The sequence below is a fragment of the Pleuronectes platessa genome, chromosome 14 (assembly GCF_947347685.1).
Source record: "Pleuronectes platessa chromosome 14, fPlePla1.1, whole genome shotgun sequence".
NCBI lineage: Eukaryota > Metazoa > Chordata > Actinopteri > Pleuronectiformes > Pleuronectidae > Pleuronectes > Pleuronectes platessa.
In genome coordinates, this window is record NC_070639.1 from 22,067,270 (window position 1) to 22,095,136 (window position 27,867).

The 27,867-nt window shown below is 41.5% G+C and overlaps 1 pseudogene; it reads left to right on the forward strand.

Annotated features, from left to right (window-relative positions):
• Positions 1-1,906: 1,906 nt before the first annotated feature.
• Positions 1,907-16,100, forward strand: LOC128456501 (poly(rC)-binding protein 3-like; annotated as a pseudogene).
• Positions 16,101-27,867: the final 11,767 nt, after the last annotated feature.

Consider the following 27,867-nt stretch of genomic DNA (forward strand, 5'->3'; position numbering starts at 1 on the left):
AGAACCCTGCTGTGCATTCTAATGCTCTCTGGGCCTTTTTTTTTTTCTGATGAGAGGTTTAGGAGATAAGGTGTCCATGTAAAGCGGGTTTAGTCATATCCTGGATCATAGCAGGAGTCACTGGAGAAGTTATATCATCCGTCCAAAGTTGTGACAGCGCAGAAGGAGTCGATGCTAAAAATGTGATGTGTTGATGTGTATATAATAGTGTATGAATTAGGTTGTGAGTAGAACATACCGTCTATCAGGCCATGATTTAAGAGTCAGTGTCTATTGACCCAGCCTCGGTGTATAAGCTGTTCCAAACATTAGATGACCTTGGATTTGATGTGCTTGCAGAGGAGGACCAATCCACATGAGGCCATTAAAGTCACCAGACAGGAATAACCGAGCTCCAGCAGTAGTGATTAAACATTCAAACTGTTTGTGATCTTACAAGGGAAGAGTCACACACTTCAGGAATATGTGGTTTAAGCATCGATCATTTTTCCTCATGTTAGAAAACGAAGGATTAGCTGCAGCTCTTTAATTCTGCGAATGGAGAGAGAAATATTCTAACTCTACTATTTAATGCATTTTGCTGCTTAGAGTGGAACTGATGAATAAAAGCTATTCACAGAATAATTTTTAAACGTCCTCATTTTAGATTTAGAGCTTAAAGTGATTGCGCAGAACAAAGCTTTATGAGCTGGGGCTAACTAACCAGGTGACGGTGAAGAGGCACATATGTGTGGGGGGGGTTGTTTTACCTCTATTACAGAGAGTGGCGTTATACTCAAGACCCTGCGCTCACACTCAGGTGCAGTGAGTACAAATTAAATTGCCCTGTCTAGTTTAGGCATTGCATTCATTAAGTCAAATCTGTGATGCACTCCTTTGTGGCCCAAGCTTGGCAGATTTCTTCGACTCTTCATATCAGAGGCTGGCAGATTTGCTCCTTGTCTTCAATTGAAAAGCAAAACAATTGGTTGACTTTGTAAAAATATCATAGTGAGATGAATCTAAATACGCTTGAGTATCTTCAGATCTTCTCTGCATATTTATGCATCTTTCATGGGGCAAATATTATGTGGGGACATCGTAAAAGTGATGCCCTGAGTCGTAAGTCAGCGTTTTAGTTTTCACCCAAATGTTTGTCTGGACTATCGGCTGCAGTGTTAGACACAGAGACCTGTAAGGTTCCTAAAGTACAAGTGACCACAAGTGTTTTTGGAAGGTAAGCATTTCTCCAAGAGGTAATGAGCAGTAGGCCCCAATTAAAGACCCAGCCCTCGAAATCCTCCAAGGCCTCATTTGGTGCTAAAGTAATATGAAGTAAAATGAGAAACAAACCAGTTTGTGTGTCTCACAGTTTTAATATGAACATGTGATTCCTTAATTATTGATTAAAATATAATAAACAGGAAACCGGTGCTCTGTAGTGGGGGTGGGGGAGTGTGCCTTCAGTTTGTGGACAGAGTTGAACGCGTCTGTTTCTAGGTCCTCTGACTAAAGGTTGTTGAAGTAAATCATCTAAACTTTTATATAAGCCACACATGTGAACAGTAATAAAGCAAATTCAGTGTCATTTTATGAAAAAGACATTCACTATAAAATATTCATTGCAGATTAACCAGGTAGGATGCACACAAAGTTTTCTGACTTCACTCTGCACCATATACTGTTTTTAAAAACCTCTGCACACAACATGCAGCACATACACACAAAAAAGATAAAGTATCTTGTAGAACTGTTTGATGAAGACTCACAAGGAATAATTCTGAAGTAATTAACAAAGACGAAAAGAACAGCCTGTTCCAAACAGGAAGGTTTGTATATATATGTAAACCAAATAGTGTAAAAGTTGTTTTTCTTGTGTTTGCCAGGTGACCGGCTGGCTGGAACACCACCCTCCTCCTTCTCCTTCTGAGGACATCCCATTCCCGGACCCTGTCATACGTCCCCCCCCCAGCATGGAGCCCACCAAAGTCCAGTCCGAGGGTGGCCTCAATGTCACCCTCACCATCCGCCTCCTCATGCATGGAAAGGTAAGCAGGCACCGAGTGTCACACCGGCTGTGGGGCGGCAGGATGAGAAATTGCATATTGCAGGTTTCTTTAAGTTATTTATGATATTGGGAACGACAAGTTGGACTTGCCTGGAATAAAACATGACACCTTTGGTGTTCGGGATGAAAGTGCTGGCTCGGCTGCTTCCGGTGAAGTTTAAAGCTTCGTAGATCTTTATACTGTTCAGGTTTTGTGCGATTTTACAGAGTTGGCACATCTGTATTTGGTTTTATTCTGCCACATTTCCAGCTCTCTGGTTGCATCGGCTGCTGAAAAGCCTTTGGAAATATGAACTCCACGTCAGGACTTTAAGAGTGACAAGCTTTTACTGCTGTGTTTCTCTTCTTTCCACTGCTCGGTGTGTTCCTGTCAGCCTTTAGTGGTTTTATTCCCACGTTTCCCAGGGTGTAGGTTGTAAACCCTAAGTGGGCACCAACATCTTGTTTGTGTGTGTTTTTCTTTTCCAGGCAGTTATGAGTAGCATGCTCTCTCCCCCCTCTAAACCCCGAACCCTTTTAGAGGTGGTCAGAGTTGGAGTATGAGTGTTGGTCTGTTTGTGTACGTTCAGTCATGCTTGGTAAATGTGTCTCTTGCTTTCTTGCTCCGATGCAGTCAGGTGCTAAAACTGCAGTGCGCAATTCTTTCAACATCTGGAAACTACAGGCAACTATCATCAGAGCAAGTCTGTGGAGTATTTTAAATGGCAAAGTGCTGTTTGTGTGTAATATACTGAGGGTTGAAGGTCTCCTGGCGCTTAGACAGTTGGAAAAACCAACACTACACATCTCCACTGAGTCGGACATATTGATGGGGGGGGGGGGCACAAAGACCAGAGCCAACATCATCCCCTGTTTGATGGGCCAGGCATTCTGCAGCTCAGTGATCAAACTACTGCATGGCTGCTCGTGCAGAACCTCCAGACTCTGGTGACCAGGTGATAGTTTGAATAACCCTGCAGCCGGACAAGCCCACACAGACGCCAGAACCTACCAGGAGGTGGCGTGCGACTGCCACAGGGGGGGGGACTTTGGCAGCAAGACCCACATCTGTCTTCCACGGATGAAGAAGGGTTCATTCCCCTTCAGGGCTAGGCTGGGTCGGTTAGTGGAGCATTTTCAGTAAGATCTGTTGAGTGCAGGTTCTCTGCCAGCAAACATGTTTTCACCAGATTCACCCAATGTACATTGGGTGACACTTAAGTTTTTGTTGTCAAGGACGTCTGAATGACTTTGTGTTGAATTCAGTCGTGTGTCCTTGAAGGTTGCATATGTGGTTTGATGGATGTTTTCTCCACTGCCCTGAATTTATATGAGCAGTTTAGCACAGGACATTCTGTACAGACACCTGAAGGGTTTTCAATTATTCACAGTTATGATTATTGTAGAATTTTACCGTTGTTGTACTATTTTGAAGTTGATCTTGTGTATATTATAGTATATTAATATTTTGCACATCCCTATAAGAGCACGACTTGCTATTTACACAAGCCTGCATTGGAAAAACAGAGGGATAAGTGCTTCAGCCTTGGCCCGTGCCTCCATGAAATCAACCCCCCGTGTAGTCCAATAACAGAAAATGGCTCTAAACTGCAACATTAGACGTTTCACGAATACTGGCGGCTTATCCATTTATCACATGAAACCAAATAATATTGTTTGGATGAGATGAAGATCCAGAATTTGTGTTGAGGATCTGGCCAGGACCATCAGAGTGACTGCCGAGGGGCTAACAGTTAGCCATAGAGGTGGAGGAGGGGTGGATGATATGGGGTGGAGGGTAGAACACATTGTGTTTGCCCGACTCCTGAATAAGAAGATGGTTCCCAGTCTCAAGACGACTGGCATGAGAGGGAGTTTCCAACATGACAATGATCCAAGATACACCAGAGTTTCTAAAGAGGAAAAATATGAAAACCATTATCTGTACCAGTGTGACCCCTGACTTCAATGAATCCAATGGAGCACCTTTGTATTTTAAAGTAGAAGATCGATCAGTAAAACCCCTCCAGCCCGAAGGAATGAACAGTGAAGCAAAGCATCTCTCCGGTGTCATTTATGCCCGATATGGAATCATGGATTCTCCCTAATGAAAGGCGCACTGGCTTTGGTTGCAGCTGGTTCTTAAATGTCCGTCTTACTGGTTTCACTGGAGCGCTGACTGGGTTGTTTTCCCAGGGGCGAGTTTAGAGCATTACTTCAGCAGTAGACTGTGCGTGTGATTGATGGTGCACTTGTCAGACGCCTCATTGTTTAAGAGCTGGAATAGCTGTTGTAATGAAGTTGCTGAATGCACAGAAAGAGACAGCGTGTAATTTGTGAGTGACTGACTTCCACAGTCGCTTGCTGTAATAGAATAAAATAAATCGTGGCAGATTAAATGGCTGAAGAAAGCAGATGTTGAGTCAGTTCAAAATCCCACAGGCAATTTGATTAAATTACAATTTGAAATTACTCTCAAAACATATTTGAGCACATCAACAGAGTATTTCTGCTGTCTGACTTTTACGCAGTGTTTAATAGATAAAGATGGATGGTGGTAAAAAACCTGGCTCTGCACAACAAGCATCCTGCAGCTTAGACATCACACTGATGCAACCTTCACAGTCACTGAGGAGACGTCTGGAGGTTTGGACGCTGGCAGCCGGCACCGCCTGCCCCTCTGCTCTCTGCCCACTGGGCCACACCAACCTCATGAAGAGCGATTACATGCTTATGAAGGAGTGCAGCCCCTGGACGCCCCAGTGTGGCTGCATGTCCTCTGCACCCCCCTGCACTCTGACACCTTGTCCCTGGGAAAACAACAGCAAGCAGCGCTAATACTGCACATTGATCCAGAGGATTCTTTGCTGATTCATGACTGTTTCCTCTTTTCTGTGTTTTATTGCAGGAGGTGGGAAGTATAATAGGAAAGGTATGTATTTTTAATAAACGTGTTTATGCCAGTATTCGTTGTCACAGTGCGGTTACACCAAACACGAAGTAAATTGTTTTGACAATGAGATTGGACACATTTTTTTCTGAGGCACGGTCACACATTCACCGACGATTATTTGCAGGTTGTGTTTATTTGCTTTGCTCCAGATAATCCTGTGTGAAACGTAAAAATTCCATTCACGTTTGGTATGAACGCAGCTTCAGACAAAACCACAGCACACATCATAAAATGCTTGTCTCTCTTTTTTTTTCCAGAAAGGGGAAACAGTGAAAAAGATGCGAGAAGAGGTGAGAGGCATCATTTTAATAATCAGCCAACACAAGTATCTTGAAATAAATGAGGCTGGTGGCTTTCGCTTAATTAGAAAATGAATAAACAATGCAAACTTGAACAAGATACTCTCCCGGGTTAAGATCTCACATCGACCTCTGTATATTGGCTCCATACTTTTTTCCAGAGTGGGGCAAGGATCAATATTTCCGAGGGAAACTGTCCAGAGAGGATTGTGACCATCACTGGACCAACAGACACCATCTTCAAGGCTTTTGCCATGATTGCCTACAAATTTGAGGAGGTTTGATATGACAGTTTTCCATATCGTGTAAAATATGCAGTCTTGTGTGTTTACTCTGACAAATTGACGTTTGGGCTCATTAGGCGGATGAAGTCCAGCAGGAGCTCAAATCCCTTTTGCTCTCTTCATGTACCTACTCTCCTCTGCCGGGTTCCATTTGTGCTCATTTGTCTTTATCTTCCCGCAGGCTTTACTGTATCAATTTGAAACAGCAGGCACAGAGATCCTTCTGTGTACTTTCAGACCACCTCAGCTTGTTCTACACATGTAAAGTAAATCTCCTGCTTTACGTGCCGAGCCTAAAACAGGCCAATAAGCCATTGTTAAGAAAAAGTACATATACAGAAAGAAAGAACCCAAAGTAGCATCATCAATTATAAAAGAACTAAACAATTAAACAATCCTGATGATTTAAAAGCATTGATATCCAACTTATAACATTTCTGCATTTTAAACATTACATTTCATATAAATTTGTCGCAACTCATAACAAGAGCAAAACAGAAGAGAATGTAATTGATTCTAAAACTCCCAGCTCCCAGCTTCAAGGCACCAGTGAGAGGATTCCTGTTCTCTGCTGCGCAATTACAGACTTTGGAATCTCCAGCTTGTAATAAACGTGAAATCGTCTCCTTCCATCCGTCTCCTCCTCTGATCCTGTCGCATCTGATTGACGTTCTCAGACACTGTGGTTTGAACTTAGAGAGGAGACCCAGCGCTCTGTCCTCTGTGACCTGTGGGAGATCTGCTCAGCCTGAACCAGGCTGCTCGCTGCTTTCACAGAAACCTTGACGCTCATTCTCTCAGGAACAGTGAGAGAAAAATGTTACCTTTGCAAAATAATACAAAATATATGTTCTTCTCGTTTTCTAGGACATAATCAATTCCATGAGCAACAGCCCAGCAACCAGCAAGCCCCCCGTCACCTTGAGGCTCGTGGTGCCAGCCAGCCAGTGTGGCTCCCTCATAGGGAAAGGAGGCTCCAAGATAAAAGAAATGAGAGAGGTATGATGTGCATTTTTTATTTTTCATAAATATCTTAATTTAAAGTGTAGCAGGTCAGAGACGTCAGCTGACTCGGTGTCAGCAATGGAGAGAGAGAGAGAGAGAAAGAGAGAGAGAGAGAGAGAGAGAGAGAGAGAGAGAGAGATGAGTCAGTGTGTGTGTGTGTGTGCATGTGTGTGTGTGTGTGCGCATACACAAGTACACAATATTCTCTTTCCCTCAAGTTCTGGGAGTATTATACACAATTTGTTTATAGTAATCAACATTTTTGTAATCAACTTGACTGTATTTGTTTTTAATTGGTTCATGCAGTACATTTTAATTTGACAAAGTTATATCCACAGTAATTTATGGCTTTGTTTATCGCGCCCGTTCATCTCTGGGTGACACCACTTCTCTCTCGATAGCACACGTCAAGTTTTTAACTGTGGTAGATGATTTGGTGCTAAAAGCAGAGGCGTGTTCCCGCTGCTCCTCCAGGCAGCTTTTTGCGCTCCCAGGTGCACCATCACTCACAGGTTATTTATTGTGGTGCTCCTTCAAGGGTGTTGAAAAAGGTGTAGAGTTTTTCATCCAGTCTGCACCAGGAAGAGACGGCTTGATTGGCACAGGGAGAACTTTTGGGTTGTCAGTGTGTGGAAGTAAGTGCCTGCAGAAGGGCACTTCTGAGCCTTCAGAGCACTGCAGTGTATGAACTCAAATTGAAAATCCTGTCAAGTTTCTCAAAGTGCTGTCATCTGCTCCAGTCCACAGGGGCCCAGGTCCAGGTGGCAGGGGACATGCTGCCCAACTCCACAGAACGTGCCGTGACAATCTCCGGGACCCCAGAGGCCATCATCCAGTGTGTCAAACAAATCTGTGTGGTGATGCTGGAGGTAGAGTGTGTTTGACTTATGCCAATGACACTAAGAAGGAAGTTCTGTTATTCTTATAGACCTTAAACAACTGATTCTCTCTCTGGGTTCTGTTGCATTTCTGGCAGTTAACTCAATCCCCTATGCACCTTATGTAATACCATCCCTTATAAATATATTTTCTTAGGTTTTTGAATGGCGTCCATAAGAATAAAGAGAGTTCAGCATGTCTATGACCCTTTTGAGACCTGTTATTAACACCCACAGGTGGAAAGCTCCAAGAAATGTGTAAACAGACCCAAGACTCATTTAATACTCATTTAAGATCTGCTCATTCAGACAGAGTTGATTGAGATGGTTGTTAACACTAGATCTGATCAGGGCCTAGGCCAGAAATCACCTGTTGTCCATAGATGTCAACTCAGCAAGCATTTTGGACAGTTACTGGAAAGCAACTCAAATCAGTATATGAAGTTATTGATAATACATTTGGGTATTACGCATATAACTATTCAACAGAACTGTGATGAAAACCAGAGCTTTGTTTTTCTCTCTCCTCATATTGTATTTGAAACACATAATAATGCACATAAGTGGCTACTCCTCCCACTACAGGACAGCAGCTGTGGAGGAAATCTGATTAAGCCCTCTCTCCACTGTCTTGAGCAGCACACTTTCTGCTGCACAGCATGAATCAATAACTCTGTGTCATTATAGTAAGCCTGTGCACTGGAAACTCCTCAGCTTCTTCACTGAAAACCACCTCCCTTCTGTCTGAGAGTTACAAGAGGATTCATTTGCAAAGAAAATAGGGACATGGAGATGCATTTAATCTGTGAATCATGTTTCACTCATCCTGACCTGGTTTCTTTTCGTTTCTCCCTGACTAGAAGTGAAACAGTATTTCTAAAGAATAGTTTGGGGAAATGGCTAATTAGGTTAATTGAGGAGAATTAGATGAGAAGATTAAAATGAGAAAATCAAGCTAAAGCCAATAGATGGTTGTTTATCTTTGCTTAGCTTAGCATAAAGGCCAGAAACAGAGTGAACCTGTCAGCAACAAACTCCAGCTCCTACCAGCACCTCTCAACTTCAGTATTTCTCCATTTGTTTAATAGCCCCTTGGCTCTAAAGTCAGTCCATCACTTATAACCTTTTTTAAACCACAATTAGCAGGTATTCACAGGTTTGTGTGTTCTTGTTTTCCTCTGGTTGACGTCACAAACCCACTAATACCTGTGGCGCTCTCTCACCTTGCTGCCAATTAGCACATTCATGCGGGTGTTGTGTTTTCTTCACTACTGATGGGAGCTGGAAGGGATTAAAACCCTGGAGAGACTGCTTGACCTTGAAGTGAATGCAGATTGAATCAATTCCCATTCTTGTTAAAAGCCGGATATTAGTGGGTTTTTTGACCAGTGGGAAAGGGGCTCGGATTAAGACACTAACAGGCTCAAACCCCTCCCTTAATAAAGTCAGGACCCATGACCATGTGAGAGTTTATTTCCCAGTCCAGCCCTTCATATTGGGGCGGACAGATCTGGGACAGGCAGTGAAATTTAACTTTAACCCTCTCACATTTAACTTTTTAACTTTATTTCCGTACCAAAAAGCTGTTCATTCACTTTATTGCTGGCAGAAGCGACAGGAATTGAGAGTGTTATCAATCTTTTCATCAAACAGAATGTGTTACCTTAAGGCTAGCTGTATCCCCCTGCTTCTAGTCTTTATGCTAAGCTAAGCCTACATGTTAAGTGTACATATATTATAAAAGGATTTCTATTTCTTAAAATGCTCTACGTCTTCCTTCTCTTCTCTTTTTCCTAGTCCCCACCAAAAGGTGCCACCATCCCGTATCGCCCAAAGCCGGCCTCCACCCCAGTCATTTTTTCGGGTGGTCAGGTAAGAGCTGAAGTAGCTTTAGCTCATTAGTTTGTGCCTACAGCAAACTTGAGACTTTTTACTGACTGCTTCTGCATGTCTGTTGACTTTCATATACACAGGTTTATACCGCCACAGCCCTTTTTACCAGTAAGGCTGTGGAAACTAATACTGGGGCAGAGAGCTCTGTACCTGTAAGCACCATCAAGCAAGAACAGGACACATACATACTCATTATGGTTCCTTTTGAAACAGCAGTTTGTTTGTATAATGTCAAACTCCAGTCATTTGCAATTTGAAAGTGATGCAATACACAAAATGTGGTGTGTAACTTCACTTTACACTAACATTGTCTATACTTGGATTGTAAACTTCCATCTTATTTATCGACTTGAATTTATGAATAAATGATTAAACAGGAGATGAAGCTATAAACTACCAGGAAGCAGTGGAGACACTTTATATACATTTTGAGTGATGGGTGGTAATATAATGTTAGAACATACACTCACTGAGCATTTTATTAGGAACACCAGATAAATAGAGTTTAGTGCCTCGTGTATCTCTTAAAACAGCCCCAGGGGTTTGTGGCAGTGATTCTACAGGATGTTAGACACATTCTGCTCCATGTCGACGTTATTGTTTCACTTAATTTTCTGCTGATGTGTCAGTTGCACATTCCTGCTGCCAGTGACTCGAAAAAGAGCCGAGGAAACATTCCTATCATTACACCAGCAGCAGCAGCCTGGACTCTTGACTTAAGGTAGGTCTGGTCCATGGTTAGATGCTGTTGACCTGCTCCTGATGCCAGATTCTGACTCCACCATCTGCAGCCTCAGCAGAAATCCTAATCGATCAAACCTGGCTTCATTTAGTTGTGAGGAGTCTGTGTCCACTGCAGCCTCAGAGGTCTGCAGCTGTTGTAGACCATCCACCTCAAAGTTGGTTTTCATTGTGAGATGGTTCTCTGCTCAACATAGTTGTGAGTAGTTGTTCTCTGGCTTAGCAAAGCTTTGGTGTCATGTTTGTGCAGAAGTGCTGGTAACTTCAGGTTGTTCTTTTCAGTTCTCTCTGAATAGACTCATGGTTGATGCCACATGATTGACTGACCAAATACTTGTATGAATAAGCAGGTGTACAGGTGTTCCTATTAAAGTGCTCAGTGAGTGAACAGTAATCTTGATTGCCAGTCATTAAAGTTGTAATTTTTGCATTGATTTCTAAGACTTGAATATTACTACGCTTGACATTTGTTGACACATCACAAGCTGTTCTACACTTTGGCTCTGCTGTGAATATAGTAATGATAATTAGATCTATGATGAAGTAGAGACCCTGAGCTGTGATGGGAAATTTAAGTGAAAACACTTTGTATATACACTCTATAGAACTTTATCATTCAGGTCTTATTGATGCTTCAAGCACATGAGCTCAGTTTTCGCTGGTTGGAGCACTGTGCTTTCTGCAATTGTTATTTAATCCCAAAGTGTAGATGGGGTTTGTATAAGACGTGCTGATTTATTCTACATTTGATGTTATTTTCCTCTTAATTGATGTGAGATGCAAAAAATGTGTAATTTCTTATATTTTTCATATTTCCAGGCCTACACAATTCAGGGACAGTACGCCATACCACACCCAGATGTGAGTTCTATAGTCTCTTCTTAATTTGTTCAAATGATGATATCTGTATTTAAGAGTTTTGTCTCAGTGGAATCGAGTTCGGCTGTTCACAATATTTTGAAAAGGGGTTAGCAAAAAACATCAGGGTGACATTGCTGTTCACATAATCTAGTAAATAAGCCAAGCTATCCCTCCAAGCAAATGTGTGATGGAGAGATCCTAAACCTTTAGAGGCTGCATTTGAAGACCGATCATGTCCCAGAGGCACTAGATTGTGTCCACCAATGTGTCCAGCTTCCAAACCCAACATATCCCATGATTCATTGCACTTCTGTGACAAAACCGTTTTCCAAAAAGGTAATAGTGTCAGGAAGAGAGGGTGAGAACGTATAACAATTTTTCAGCGCTTTTAATAAACCAAAGAACATGTTTCTGTTGCTAGTTCAATGGCTTCAAGGGCAGGACAAGCTGGTGATGCAATAGGACGAACTGGACCATCTAATTCTGCTTTGGCCGACGCAGTCTACGCGGCCGATGAAGGATGCAGCCGACAAAGGCTCCTGAATTGAGACAAAGCTTATATTCATTAAGTGTCTCTCAGACTGAGTCCAAGTCTGATGCTTGTACGCCTCAAGGGGACCGAGCGACTTGACTCAACTTGAAGAATTTCGGTCTAATGAGGGACGGGTCTTAAAATAAATGTTTGTTTTTTATAGGCAAGTCGTAAATCATGACCTCTTAAATTGCCGTCCATGTAGCTGGAGGTTGTTCTGCAGCTCAGCCGCTGGACAGAGCTCCCACCTGACCTGGTTGATAACAAACAGTAACTTCTGTTAATTAAACAATTATAAAGCCAAAGTCACTAATTACAGTTTTGATGACAACACTTCTTTAATTCCAGTGGACCTTCTACTCTCCATTAATAATCTGCCTTCATCTGTCCTTGTCGTTCGAGCTCTCAGGAGCTATCTGGTGTCAGATCCACTAATACAGCGCCGGGCAGTGATTGATGCCGGTGCAGCCGGTGGTTGACGGTACGATCGCTCAAGAACAGACTTGACAGTCTCTTCCACCCTCATTAAAACTCCTCTTAAAAGGAGAAGGAGACTTGAACTTATCCGTCTTCCCACATTCCTGATGGAAATGATGCACAGCGGGGAAGTTTTGACTTCCAACTAGAGACAGATCGCAATCAAGAGGGCGAATTGGAATGAAATCCTGCATTTGGTTTATGAGAAGCTGTCTCATTGACTTTTCAGCTCCATTACAGACAATCTCCCTCTGTCCATATCTCTTTCTCTCTTCCGGTTTTTGTCCCCCCCCCCCCACCTCCCTGTTCCATGGCCTCCTTCTCCTCCTCACCATGTCCTCACTCTGTTTTTTTCCGTTTGGCTTCATTTCTCGGTGTGACCTGTGTATCAGTAACCTCTTAGTTCTACTTTCCCTCCCAACCCTTCAGCAGTTGACCAAGCTCCACCAGTTGGCTATGCAGCAAACCCCCTTTACCCCTCTCGGACAGACCACCCCTGCTTTCCCTGGTACGTACCCACGAGGCCCTGTAGATACTTCCTTCTCTTTGCATCCAGAGAAACATTTTTCTTTTCCCCACCTACCTTGCACCTTATCTCTCTTTTCGGCACAGCATGACATGCTCCCCGTGGATTTTCTCCTTCTTTGATTTGTTTTTTTCCTCATGGGTATTTTCTCTCGGCTCTGTCTGATAAAAATGCCAGTGAAAGGCACAAACAAAGTGACACTGGGTTTCACTTTTAAACAGCGTATTCAAAATGTCATCATCATTTTACTTTATTCGTCTGTATCATGTCCTGTGTGTGTATCTGTGCGACCACTGGAGGATCTCATGAATAAACACAGTCATGTGTGGCGTTTTCCTCTATGACATGGAGCAATTTATCTAATCGATGAACAAGGGTCATTTGTCACATCCCGTCAACAGTTTGATATTTTTGGGGGAAATGCACTAAAACACTTATTTGGTTAGTTAAATTAGAAGATCAATAAACACTCTATATGCACATGTATCAAGACTTGTATAGCTACATAGGTTTCCTATAAGGTAATATGTTATTTTCACACATATACATTCCTGGTGAAGATATATTGTTTTTATTCCATTGCTCCTCCGCTCAGGTTTGGATACCAGTCCACCGGCAAGCACCCATGAACTCACCATTCCTAATGATGTGAGTAATGCTGGAAAGGTTATGGCTTATCATATAAATGCAAATGTTATGGAGAAGGGCAAATAGTAGTTTACATAATTTATAAATAATCCTGTTCTATCAAACGTGTTAACAAAAGACATAGAGCACCAACAGTGATCTTTAATTATTCCCGATCTTTAGGATCTAAACTAAAACATTTCATGACCTTTCAAATCTACTAAACTGTACATTACATTATAATTGGTGAAACATAAATGTATAATGTGAATCATGTAAATTTCCCTGTATGTGTGATAACATGGGGGTTTCCATGCTTCCTGATCGAAGACCTTCTGTTTATCTGGTTTGTGTGTGCAGCTCATAGGCTGCATTATTGGACGCCAGGGAACCAAAATAAATGAGATTCGACAGATGTCCGGGGCGCAGATCAAAATTGCAAACGCCATGGAGGGCTCGTCTGAGCGTCAGATCACCATCACAGGGACTCCAGCTAACATCAGCCTGGCTCAGTATCTCATCAACGCAAGGTAACCTTTTAAAACTTAACTGCTGGACCCCGACTCCGTATAAAACCTAAAAAGCAGCACCTGAATTAATGGGCTCAAGATAACTGCTGTCTGTGAAAGGAGAAAATCTTTAGTTTCTGTTTTTCACAACCTCGACACTGAGTCGCCAGGAAATGGTCAATATCTGTCAAGTTCTGACAAGCCACAGAAAAGTTTATGAATTATGAATTATGTATTTCTTTCCTTGGTTGTTCTTTATCACTTTTGTCCCTTATTTCCAACCAAGTGTAGACAGGAAAATGCATTAAGGTTTCTGTGAGCACTGAATGAATCATCTAAGGTTCAATGCTTTGTCGCAGTTCCTGGACAAATCGCTCATAATGTAATGAATTCTTAAAACATAAAATATTACAGGGCCTCAGCAGATGTAGGTAAGATCCCACAGTTATATTTCTACATAATCAGAATCAGAATCAGAATCAGAAAGTATTTATTGCCAAGTAGGTTTACACCTACAAGGAATTTGCTCTGGTTATTGGTGCATACGTTGAACATAGAAACATAAAAACACAATAAATACAGCACACATAAGAAAAGCAATAAAAAGAAACAATGTAAACTTACTCACTATTTACTTCTTATTTACTCACTTTTTCTAATTTATACAAAGTTACATTTATTTAGACATAAACATATATAATTAAAAATATCTAATAGATAAAAGATATAAAAAGTGAGGTAAAAAGTGAAATGCAAAATGCAAAACAGTGAATAAGAACTTTGTATTAAAAAATAATTGCATGTTCCTAAATAAATTAATACAAATGTGCTTATTTTAAATTATCTGTATACCAGTGAAATTCAGAGGGATAGTTTCCATGAAAAAATATATTTGCCTTGCTTCACTATCCTTCCTTTTCAATTCATCCACTGAAACCTCTTATTCATCACCTGCAAAGAAAAATGAATGTGTTACTCACAGTTCTGAGTAAACAGAAGCCCACTGATGTCCACGGGCGACCTGTGCCTCAAAGTCAAATGTTATTTCTAATACCGCAGGGGGAAGCCACATGCTCACAATGAGACTTTCATGTCTTTGACCTCTTCAGGGGGATTTCACAAAGCAGTCCGCAGGAAAACTAATGGCTATTGCTTTCCCCACAATTCCGCTGGCAGGTTCAGGGACGTGGCTGCCATGTGGAACGACCCCTCGTCCATGACAGCATCCTGAAGTCCCCCCCCCCCCCCCCCCCCCCACATAAATCTGCTTCCCTTTTCAGAAGCTAACACCAAAACTGCAGCGTCAAAAATTAACCACAATGTGTTATCCCATAGAACTTCCCCCCATGTAGCCCCTTGGTTGTTTGTAACACGTTAGCATCAGTCTATGGAAGATCTGTAGTAACAGTCAGATTAACATGTGGCATTTGTTGATAATCGATGTAGCCAGTGTTTGGTTAAGAACCAGTTTGACATAATGGGAAGTAGAGTTATTTGCTTATTTTTAAACCATTGCATAAAGTTATGTCCGGGAGATGGTTAGCTTAGATTAGCTTAGCATATTTAGAAGTAGTAAACTGGCAATTTACAAAACTCCTGTCAGAGGTTTGTCGCAAAACCCCAAGTGAAACTGGAAGTTGTTGATTTTGCACTTAAGCTTTAATGGGAATTGAACAAACCTAATAAGGCAATAAATGATTTTTGAAGATGCTTGTGGGCAGATTTAGTTACCCTTGGACGGCTAGCTGTTTCCCCTTGTTTCCAGTCTTTGTGCTAAGCTAGGCTAAGCTAACCATATCCTTGCTTTACTGTACAGACATGCGAGTGGTGTTGCTGTTTGAAAGAAAGCTAATGAGGGAACTTCCCAAAATGTCCAACTGTTCCTTTTTAAGTATATTTATTTAGCATGCTTACTTCCGAGAACAATATGGTATTTATTTCTCTGTCATTGCTATATTACAAACATTTACCTATCAAGTCATATTGTGTCATTGTATAGAAAATGAATTAGGAAAAAAAAAAAATTGAAAATTACAACAACATCAATAAAAGCAAAGAAAAAAGACGCAACGCGAACACGAGTGCCACAGAGCGACGCCCTCTGGAGGAGGAGGAGTGATATGACGCCTTTTGTCAGGGACGCAAACCATTTCCACACTTTCAGGATATTTCATGACACTTCCATGTGTTGTTTTGTTTATGTTCAGTTCACTGCATGGCTTCCAGGGGGCGCTCTGCTCTGCATGGTTATATCACCCACTCTTCTAGACACCGAGATCTCTGTGAACGAGTTTGATGAAAAGTTTGCTGTCATAGAAGAGGTGCCGTCGCAGCATAACTTTCACTTTGGAGCGAAAGTTCCTCTTTCACACTTGTTTTACTTTCTCTGTCTTACCCCTCCCTCCCCCCCCCCCTCCCCTGCTCCCCCCCACCTCCCTCTGAACTGTTCTAGGCTGACGTCTGAAGTCACTGGAATGGGCACACTCTAATTTCTACCCACCCCCCCCCCCCCCCACACACACACATCCCCCAGTGCATCACATGACTTCTCCCCCCCGCGATATTTAAGTGACTTTTGAAATCGTATCGTTTCCAGTATTTCCCAGTAAAGACCAGTATCTGCACTGTTCCACCTGCTGTATCTGAAACACTGCTGTCTCTGTTTCTGAAAGGTCACTTTGATTTCTCACTCGCTTTGTTCCACCTCATGTTTTCACATCACGTCACGTTTTGGCTCTGCCCTGCAGGCGCCTGAGAGTTTATGCAAAGATCGGTGTCACATTTGAAACCGAGGTTTTCCCTCCTCCATCATCACACCCTGACACGTTTTCTTTAGACCAGTACAGAGATTCAACAGGAATCGTCAACAAGCCACGATTTAACCAGATATTTTGTATTTCACGCTGATTTCACGATTATGAAATGGGTGTTTTACCGTGTGCCTGTGGACATTTGCCTGTTTGACTCTTGTGCTGTATCTGCACCGTAGACTGATCTGCATGATGTATTTCACATTCACTTTGATATTAAATGTATGGAAACTTAGAGTGAGGGATATGGAACAAACCATGAACAGTCTGCATATGACCTGGACTGGTCCAGTGTGATATTAACGTACCTCCTGGGCTAAGGCCAGTAAACATCCACTCTAAGGCACAAATATCATTATTTTCACGAGTTTCACGACACAAAGTTTCGATGAAAAATAATACGACTGCAGCGAAAAGTGAAATTCATTTGCATGTTAGTGATTTTTCCGCATTTTTATTCACCTGCATTCCAATCACACATACTGGTTTGTTACTTATTTATCTCATAGCGACTAAGTATCGGATGCTCGGTCTGGGAATCATTCATGGAATATATTTGCGCTCATGTTTAACGAGTGCGATTCCCGGTGTGCGTCCAAAGGGCTTAAGAGCTCCTGGGCAGCGAGACTCTCATTAGTTAATCACATGTATTTTTCAGCTCCTTCCTCAAAGAAGCTCATTACAGTTTGGAAGTCACCAAATCACTGCAGGCAATGAAGAGGTTGTGGGTTTTCTGTTTGGCACGTAGAAAACATACCTGCACTCGTTACTGGCTTTGCAGATATTCTCTACATATATATATATATATATATGTACGACTCTCTGCATTTGCCATCCACTGTAAAGCCCGGGCCATGCTGGGTTCGTGAGAGGATGGTTCACCACAGTCTACATGTCACGAACAAGAGCATCTCTACAGTTACCCTGTCACACCTCTGCATGGTCAGAGGCCGACTCAAGATCCAGTTGGTCAATCTAAAGCTGAATGTATTTTAAAAATATATATATTTTATCCACCGACATTTACACACTGGGTTAAAAACACTTGAATCAGGTTGAATATGATACTTATCTGAATGTGTTGAATGTCATGAGGTTGGGCAGCTTAGTACTTTTAGTACACTAGATACATACAGTGTTATGTAACCTGTTGAATATGAAGCATAAACTTACAGCAAGTGTTTTCCTGTGTTTCAGGTTATACGATGAAACATATTCAGTATATCTCCACTAATACTTTACAGTAAAACATGACACGGCTGGGATTTACTGATTTTTACTCCACATTAGCTTAACACACTTATGCTTTTTGCTCTCCCCCCCCCCCCTCCCCCCCAGCCTGGCTCCTCATAACTCAACCCCTAATTATAGAAAACAACATCTGGGCCTCGCTGTTGGTGTCATCGCGGGTTTTACGCTCAGATACTTGGATTGTGATTAGGTTTGATTACACATGATGACTCTGTAATGTGTCGTCGTTAAAACAAGGCTGCTTGTGCCACACATCGCTCCACCTACACATTCACATCACACAAGTACAAGTCCATACATGAGCACACATCTGGTTCCATCCAGATGTGCTTCAGTTGAGCAAACCGAGGAGAGGCTGATTGAGGGTGTAAAGATTTTTTAATAAAAGGTAAAACTTCCCCGTTACCTGCAGAGTCTGATCATTGAAGGAGTTTGCAGGTTCGAGGCGTCGGCCAGTTAAGGGATCGTGACCCATTTGCAAACATCTCAGTTGCCTTTTTAGTTTTTTAATTGATCATACTTCGATCTGTCACGTTCATCCCATAGTTCATTTTCATCCACCTCTCTTGTTTTGCTTCTGTAATTTTGAGTGCTACATTAAAACAATTTTTTTGTTATTGTGCTTTTAGAGCAAATTGTAAAGTTGGCAGCGAGGTGATATAAATAATGCTGTTTGAAGAAATGTGTCAGATCAAGTTTACGCTTGATCATTTGCTTTTCATGGAGATCTGTGTTGGATTTATTATTTATGGAGGTTGACTCTGAAATGTTTTGTAAGAAGAAGAGAATAAAGTTTGTGTTTCTTTTCCCTTGACTTCCTGAAGTTTTGTCTTCTTGTTTATTGTGCGGGAGACGTGTCTTCACTATAACAGAATCTACAACATCTTGAATATTTATTTGGTTAAAGTATTTCATTACCTCCCTGACTCATCGCTTTGTGGATTATCCAGAGAAAACGGCAAAGTATTTGTAGATAAAATCATGAAAACCATTGATCTGATATCATTCAGGTATTTTCTAACTACATAATTCCAAAAACAATATATATATTTACCCAGCAAGCCACAGAACTCTTGTGTGTTGCTCAAAAGCACTTTAGTCAAGTGTGATCCCACAGTTATTCACCAGGGTCTGTTTTTAAAAACAAGGTTTTTCTAATGGTTCCCACTACGTTCTTACTGAACTGACTATAACTCACTGTAGGACCAGAATAACCCGGAGGCCAGTTAGTCAACACTTTACTCAACTCAACGACCATGAAGTGGAGAAACTAGCTGCAGTAAATCTCTTAAGTCTACATTCGAGACAGATTAATGGAAATTAAGACGCTAACTGATTTGTTAGGTTCGTTTCTCTTGAATCAGCTGAGACTGACTCGTGCACACACAGGTGCTGACGCTGGAAAGGCAGTTTTCTTGTAAACCTATAATGCCTTTAACATATCATCAATATTAATGTCATGCTTTTAAAGGTTTTGATTTATTTAATTCGATATCTGACTCAGTGAGGGTTTGATTCAGCCACATGGAAACAAATGAAGCTCATATTCAGGTTCATCATTTTAATTTGTGTTATTACTTGAGAAGGTTCACGTTCTCTCACGTTCAGGAAACACTTTCCTCAGACTGTCCATTGATCGATGCTCTGATTGGCCACCTGGGCTACTCTCTTCTGATTGGTCAACAGCTTCCAATGCCTGTAAGAAAGGTCGGTCTCTGCTTTTGATCTTTCTGCCTTTGTTAGGGGGCGTGTCAGGCTAGCTGCTACGTTTGCGCAAATGAGGAGGACGTGACATCATGATGCCCCTGGAGGATCAGCTGGACGACTGACGAGGCGTTTCAGGAGCTTAACGAGGAGAAACTCACCTGATCGTTGACTTTGGGCTTTTTAATGCTGCAGACTTTTTACATACACAAAAAACCCTAGAAAGTAGAAAGTATATAAACTATATAATATCTTTCCTTTGATGCCATATCACAGTTAATTGTCTATAGTCCTTGTCTCTGCTTTTCTAAACTATAATACTGTATAATTAACCACACTACACTTCAAGCCTATTGTTTAATATTAACAGATTTCTCAGGAATGGCCTCAGTCCCAAAGCAAAGTGCAGCTGAGGCTAAACGGCTCGATGGATCTAACACTTGCAGTGTCTCACATCTAAATGAGTGGGTTCTGGTAACAGGACGGAGCCGCCCACAGGGGACGTCTTCAGCCCTTAGGCATGTTTCAAATTAACTCTGTTCCTCCTGGGGGGGGGGGGGGGAGGTCACCTTATATGCAGCTCAGCCATCGGTCGACACCAAATCTTTGGTGGCTGCCCAGTTTTCTCGAGCAGCTTGAGATTTCTCTCCCAAAGTCCCAGATTGATTTAGCAGCTCATTCACCGTGTCTAGAGAAGGAGAGATTATCCTCGTGCCAAACAATTGACAACCTTGGCAGCAGAAAGGGTACGACTCAAATTATTGGAAAACTTCAAAACTCTTTGTGTTTTTTGCAACATTCATTAACTTCATCGAGGAAGAGATGGTCTCATGTTGTGAACGTTCCCTTTAAGTCATATCACTGCAACTACGGTAAGAATAGGGTTCCATAAATATATTAAATATGATTAAATCATCAACTATTACATTAAATATCAATCGATCAGTTATAAGCACTCAACTTGTAAGATGTTGTTTTTGTTTTATAAGATTTGTATTTCTTCTGTCACATAATTAAATTAAGTTGTGTTTTTACTGATATATATATACTGGAATTATATCTACATTTTTTCAGTGTCTTATATCTGCAGCCCAGTGGCTTAGAATGAACTGCATCTCCACATATGAATAATAGAGAGAGACTCATCATGGAGAGTGAATGGAGTATTTAATTTATTCTGTAATTAACAGCTGATGTGACACAATCTGCTTTCCCCCCGTTGTGTTAGCTCCTCTGCATCTGGCGCTCAGTGAGGGAAACACTCAGTTGTGTGTGAGTGTGTGTGAGTGTGTGTTTGTGTGTGTGTGTGCAGCTTGGTGAGATCAGATGTTTGATTTTCGTTGGAATGAGAAGCAGCAGCTGCCTGGAGCACATTGTTGAAGACGGTTTTAGTGAATCACCGCTGACAGGCTCTCGAGGAACACATTTAAAAACCTCTGTCTACTTTCACCAAAGCAGAAAGAAACACTTGTAACGTTCACATCTCATTGTACGATGAGCGATATCACATTGTATACACACACACACACACACAAACACACGCACACACACACACAAGCAGAGAAACACACACAGACTCAGCTGACGTCTCTGACCGGCTACAGTTAAAATATTGATTTGTTTGAGACAACGCCACAATATCAGCACTAATCACCACATAATGATCCATACTTTTATTAAATCTTTCTTCATAGCTGCGCTCATTCATTCACAATCCAGCTCGTCTCACCTGCTGACACGCGGACACACACCGACACATGCACACACACACACACACACATAAAGAGAGACATAGTTCATGTGAAGATATGGATTATATCTGCTTGAAGGTTTCTTCTATCTTGGTCTCAAGCACCTTTCAGCTGGATCACTTCCAGTTGCACATAAAGCTTATTTCCCCTTGGACATTAGCTATGAATGCAGGTGAGATGTTTGGACACTAATGCTCACATCATTGACGTCCTCCTGAGGATTTGAGCATCACCACCAATTTCCACTGACAACAAAGGGCTTCTCCATTCGACCCGTCTATAATTAAAACCAGTCTGAGATCGATGCTCCCATCTCACTTCGCTTAAAGGCCTTTAGCATGTTATGCAAGTGGCTGTCATCAATGCAGTGTCAATACAACCACAGGTCAGGGACGAGGCAGGAGGAACCTGACAGAGGAAGTCGACGTGCATCCGCTCCACATTCAGAAGATCTCAGGGTCAAACTGCCGAGTGAAACCTCTTCATCTTCTTCTTCATCACGTTACATATTTCTCTGCAGCAATTTGAACTTTTGAACCTTTTGAAAGAGTCGACGCAGCCCTGTAAGACATCTTGGAGGAAATTGCATGGCATGCTGGGCAGGAGGTGAATCCACCTGTGGGTTTGGTTTGGTTGTTAACTGGAGGTGAAGGTTTTATGTTTCATAAAAGTAATTTACCTTATGAATCATTCACGGTCGTGTGTGGGGCTCTGGGACTACAAAGGTTCTGTCTGCACAGTTTCTTCCAGTGCATTTACAACCAGATCGTGCTAAGCCTCCACTTAATTTAATTATATAATTGAATATAATTATTTACCAATGATTGATATAATGATACATATTAAAATAATCCTTGGGTATATGAAAGGTAGTTTGTAAGGAGGCCCATTAGGCTGCTTGTTCCAGTTCCTGTCTATACTTGGACATAATGTCAGTTTTTAAAGTTAAAGGGATGGTTCACAGGAATATAACAATTCTCTCCTTATCTGCTCTCCACTCTGCTGAGGGAGGAGTGGGTGACGGGTTTGATTCCACAAACACTTTTAGAGATTCAGGGGTAATCATCGCTGCAGCCTAAACCAAAACAACTGAAGTAACACGAGGACTGATTGTTTACACGTAAAAGAAACAACAGTAAACAGAAAACATGTAGGAATGAGTCACACTGAAAACGTCTCTGTGTTTTCCAGTGGATCATCTCCACATTATCCACTTTGAACACCATTTGTTGATTTTCTATTTTTCTCTTTCAAATTAGTAAAATCTAATTTCATGCTACAGCTGACAGTGTATTGATTAACTCGACCCCTGTTGCTCTCAATGAATCTGTCTTTCTCTCTCTCACACACACTCACACACACACACACACACATCGACAACACACCCGTCTGTCGTTGGAGTTGTTAAGTGCAACATTGCATTGCTCTGTTCACAGTAATGATGTTTATCTGCATACAGAGCAGGGAAGTAAAATTCAATCCTTCCACTTCCAGGTGTGAAAAGGATCAATATATATTATTACAAATATCACAGATTCTTGAAGATCCTGAAAAAAATCTAACAAACGGATGAAGCCACAAATATAATTTTCTCGGTGTTAATAGTTTAACACATTGTCAATGCAATTAAATTGCTTTTTTTCCTATTCTGCATCTAATATGACCTGCTCTGTTTTGTATGTAAGCTAATAGGCTAATCACCACCGTTATCGGCCACACTACTGTGGCATGTGAGAAAGAGCTGATAAGTATTTCCTGCAAAGTTTTGAAGTTGAAATGAAGGTGATATTTTCCAGGAGGTTTTTGGTTTTTGCTTCAACACAGTTTGTTTTTATTACCCCACCACAGAGAAGCATTTGTCTAAAGAAATCTGCTCTAACTCTCCATTAATAAAAGATATAAAAGGAAACCAATCTTTTGTTTGCGTTACAAGAAAAGATCACACATTCATCTCCGTCTGAGGTTAATATTAATACATATAAACTAATATATTATGCATTCCTCATTCATATGATGGACATTCTGCACTGAAAACTCATCCATGAAAGAATGGGCTCACAAGTCTGTGCTTCTTTAATGAAACAGGGTTTGCTTGCTTTCCTCATTCCTCCTGTTCAGACATAAAGTGACATAATAGTGAATATATTACAGTGATTAAAGCAAAACCTGTTTAAATATACGTAAGAATATTTGTTTGTCGTGTTGTTCAATATTAGCATTGGGTGAATTGTTGGTATAATAAAGAAAGGTTGTTAAAAATGTATGTATACACACATATATGCACAGTTAGTGGTTAATCCACACCACAAGTTCAGCACCTTTAATGAAAGAAGAGAATATTATGATTGAATGGCTGATGGTAAATAATGTTGTGCTTCCGGCCGTGCGTCACAACAGTCTGCGTGTTACTCCATGTCCTCCTGTCACACAGACAGCTCGTAACGTGTCACAGCTGCTGATCAGACCCCCCCCCCCCGCTGCCTCGGCCGCTGCCACAGAGTAAACATAACTGTGATGAATGGTTTCAAACTGCTGCCGCTCATCAGCACCCTGACCCACTTCCACTGAGATGAATTCACTTTGTCTGAGGAAAAGACCAAAGTGATGCACACGACTGAGCAGGTAGGCGACAGGAGGAGGAGGCAGCTGAGCTGAGTAATGTGTCAGCAAATTCCATCGCACTCCGAGGTTCATTACGGGGGCAGGTGGACAGGACGCTGGGGAGAGGCCTCCGGGAGAGACACTCTTTGCCTCCTAAGTAAATTCTTCCTCCACACACACACACACTGTCAGTGTCACAACTGGGAGGGGTGGGCGGTGGGATCTCCCTGAGTTGGATGAATGTGTTTTGTGTGGGAAGCTGCTATTAGTCCTCAAAGGGGCAATTACAGGCCCGGACCAGTCAAATTAGTCCTAAACCCTGTTTTATAGAAATAGATGGCGATCATTAGAAACTTCAGCAGGGTGTTAATTGTTGGAAGAACGTGGAGAGATGTCATCTTATTCCCAGTGTACCCAGTCCACCAATCAGCTTCATACTCCACAAACAGCATTTTGGGTCAAAACTTATTGTTACAGGAACAAAAACTAGGTCGGACAGAGAGGAAATTCATCCGAAGCCTCGTTAATTACAATGAAGTGACACAGAGGCAAACCTGTTGCTGCTGTTCAGTGAGATGAATGGATGCGTTTACTCGCATCTCACACTTTCCCTGCCTGCTCCCTTGAATTGATTAAGCAAGGTTAGCACAAGCTGGCGATGTGGAAAACCTCAGCTTGTTGCAGGATGTTATTTCTACTGCTCTCGCAACAGCTGAGCTCCAAATCCCTGACCTTGGCTTTCTTTTTACCCGAGTGTCAGAGTCCTCACATTTTCTAAAACAGTGGGTGTGTTTGTGTTTGTGTGTATTTTGTCAGAGTGAAACCATCCGATCCTTTATGAGGTGCGGCACAGGATGAAATTAACGTGTGAAGGTCCGGCAGCGTTTGTGTGAGATATATTTTAAGATTAAATTCCTCCCTCCCTGCAGCTGCTTGTGTTGTCTCGGGTCAGGCTGCTCTATTCAATACCCTCGAGCTAATCTGTTCTAATTTAGCATATTAGCAGCTGCTGGTGTCACCTTATGTTGGGACCCTGTGAATGATGGATCAGTGGTTATTAGTGGTCATGAGTGGTGGATGAAGGAGGGAGCAGAGCGGAGTGATGCTGCAGTCAGAGACAGTAAACACAGCGTCGATAGTGGTTTAGTCAGAAAGGCTCTTTGTGCCTATCCCTCCCAATATGATGGTTCCCAGTTTGGCCTGCCATCAGTGTGTGGTTCTTGTTATTGGTCCGGCCTGCACCCTGAGACATTTAACAGCGTTTACTAACTCTGCAGAATCTTTATTTAATGTATTATTATTAATTATTTAATCTTTATTTAACAGTTTAATGGCTTTTATTCTCTTTTACTTAATTCCTAACGGGCGCTTAAAAGTTTCCAAGCCGCCCGGGTGTTAAGACTGTACCTGAGTGTGGAGCCTGTGGATTGTCTGTTGTACAAGTTGTGTTTAAAGGAAACCAATTTAACTTCACTTGAATGTTTCACGAACCTGCAGAAATGCAATTACACAAGCAAGATAATTCATTTGGCTCACTGCATGACAGGCAGGACTTAGCTCTGCTGTATGGAGCAGATAGGTGGATTTAGAAAACACTCACTCAGACAATGTAACCACCATTAGAAAACACAAAGACCAGGAGGAAGGTTGAAGCTTCCCATGGCCAAGCTGTATCTGCAGCCATGTTATTTAGATGTCCAGCATGTGGCCCGATATCTCACCACTGATCCCAGAAATGTCCCAGAATAAACTCCGGCAGTGCTTGACAACTGGGTGTCAATAATATCTGTCCAACCAATCCGTTTTGAGGATTTGACATTTTAGTTTTCACCATAACGGACACGGACATGTGCTGATCTCCAAATGGAAACTACTATATCGAGCTGAAATACAGAGCTTTTATTTTGAAAAGTTCTGAACTTGGGTCTGTAGGTTGTGTCGATTCCCCTGAAAAAGCCGAAATGCAACATGTGAACAAATTACACCTGTGACAGAACTCATTCAAACTCATATATAAACCACACTCGTGAACAGAGACAAAACCAGTTCGGTTATATTTTTTACCAAAAACATTTATAGTCAAATCTGTGCAACTGAACACAAAAGCTGCATTTCAGATAAACCGGTAATAATAAATTACACAAAGTTTTCTAACTAAAAGTTCTATATCTTTTTCAGCCTCCATGTCAGATTGTGGTTCGAACACCAACTGTCTGTGACTTATTCTGCCATTTGAAAACTTTTGTATTATCTGCGAATATATGAGTGATTGAAATTTTCCAGGTGAAGTGAGTTGATCGTTTGGAAACCCGACACAAACTCTTACCTTCTTATATGTCACAGAACAATAAATGATAAACTAAAGGAGAAAAGCCGGAGCAATGTCCTCGGAATTGTTATGTTCATCAGAAATGAGGCTGAATACATAAATTCTCTGAAGGCCGATTCACTTTACTTTAAAGTAAAGTATATTATTTTATGAATATAAAATACTTTCCTTATAATCTAATTCAATCTTCTTAATTAAAAGGTTTTTGTACACAAAAGAACTCATCTATGAGGAAAGTTAAAAGCCTTCGAAGGTCAGAACATTGTGATCCCCCCCTCCCCCCCATCACTTCATTATATCTGTATTGCAGTGTAGTTTAAAAGCCCCACCTCCTCCATGTTAGTGGATGAGACATGGCACAAACTAACTCATACACATCACATTAATTTAGTCAAAGATGCATTCTATCACCTGAGATAGTTCTTATCACACTGACGTATCCTCCACTGCTCATGATTCATGTTTCATTAGTTATTTGATTGACAGCTGAGACTGTGCTGTGAGTACGTGTATCGGCAGCTTCTCTATACCGCGGCTGATCAGAGTCGGTTTCCACGATGTTCTGGCTTCATGTCTGGATAGTGGGAGGAAGTAGAGATGCACCATATGTCTTTATTGACAGTCCACGGTGGTAACACGGTCTGTGAGAGCAGCGACTCTTAAACAAAACAGTAAACAAAAACAAAAGAATGACACATAATCATAAGAAATTACAAACATCACTGGGATGTTTGTAATTTCCTTTTGTCTCTTTACAGCAGCTCTGTCATCGGACCACCTGAAACGCTGCTGCTGAGGATATCATTACGCTCACCAGGCAATTCTCCACTGGGTTAATGGAATGAGGTGGGATCATTATATACACACACACACAGACACACACATATATGTATCTGTGTGTGTGTGTGTGTGTGTGTGTGTGTGTGTGTGTGTGTGTGTGTGTGTGTGTGTATAAAGTGGATGACGAGGCCCCCTTATGGCTTGAGGGGTCACTGAATGGTGGGATTTGGAAATGATGGGAATAATATGCTGTGGCCTTCACCACATGAGCAAAACAACAAATGAGTTCAGGGACTGTATATATATATGAACATATATGTGTGTGTGTGTGTGTGTGTGTATGTGTGTGTGTCTGTCTGTCTTTTGTATGTGCAGATCTCTGAACCATTCATCTTATCAGCTTCACACTTATTACGTGTCTTACTTGTGGTCCAGGAAAGTGCAGTTTTGAATTTGGGGCGATTTAGATGCTAAATATGTTAATTTTGAATAAACTTTGAAACCTGTGAGGGGGCATATCTCTGGCAATTTGTCTTCAAAATAAAAGCACAACAGCACAATTGTTTTGTTACTGGTGCTTTATGTCCAGCTGAATAAGAGCTTTTATTTTTGACAACTTTTGAACTTGGGGTCTGAAGATTGTATGAAAAAATAACAGAAGTTAAGTAAATCATTCAAACTTATACACAAGCCACATCTGTAAACAGTAATACAGAAAATTTAAAATAATAAAAAATTTTAAACTACTGAATCTACAATGCAGATAAACCAGGAAGGATGAACACAACGTTTTTGTAACTTCACTCTTCACCATAGACTTTTTTATAAAACGCTCTGCACACAGGGTCCAGCACACAAACAGTAAAAAGTGACAGTATATATATATATAAATATGAAACTAGACTAGTGTTATATTATTTGAGGTCACTTTTTGAGCAGTTCAGTACTTCGGTGCCACACTGGGGGTTTCGACGAGGGACTGGTCCCATTAAAAACTCGCCCTCCTCTCTTGATCAGAAGGGCGCCTGGG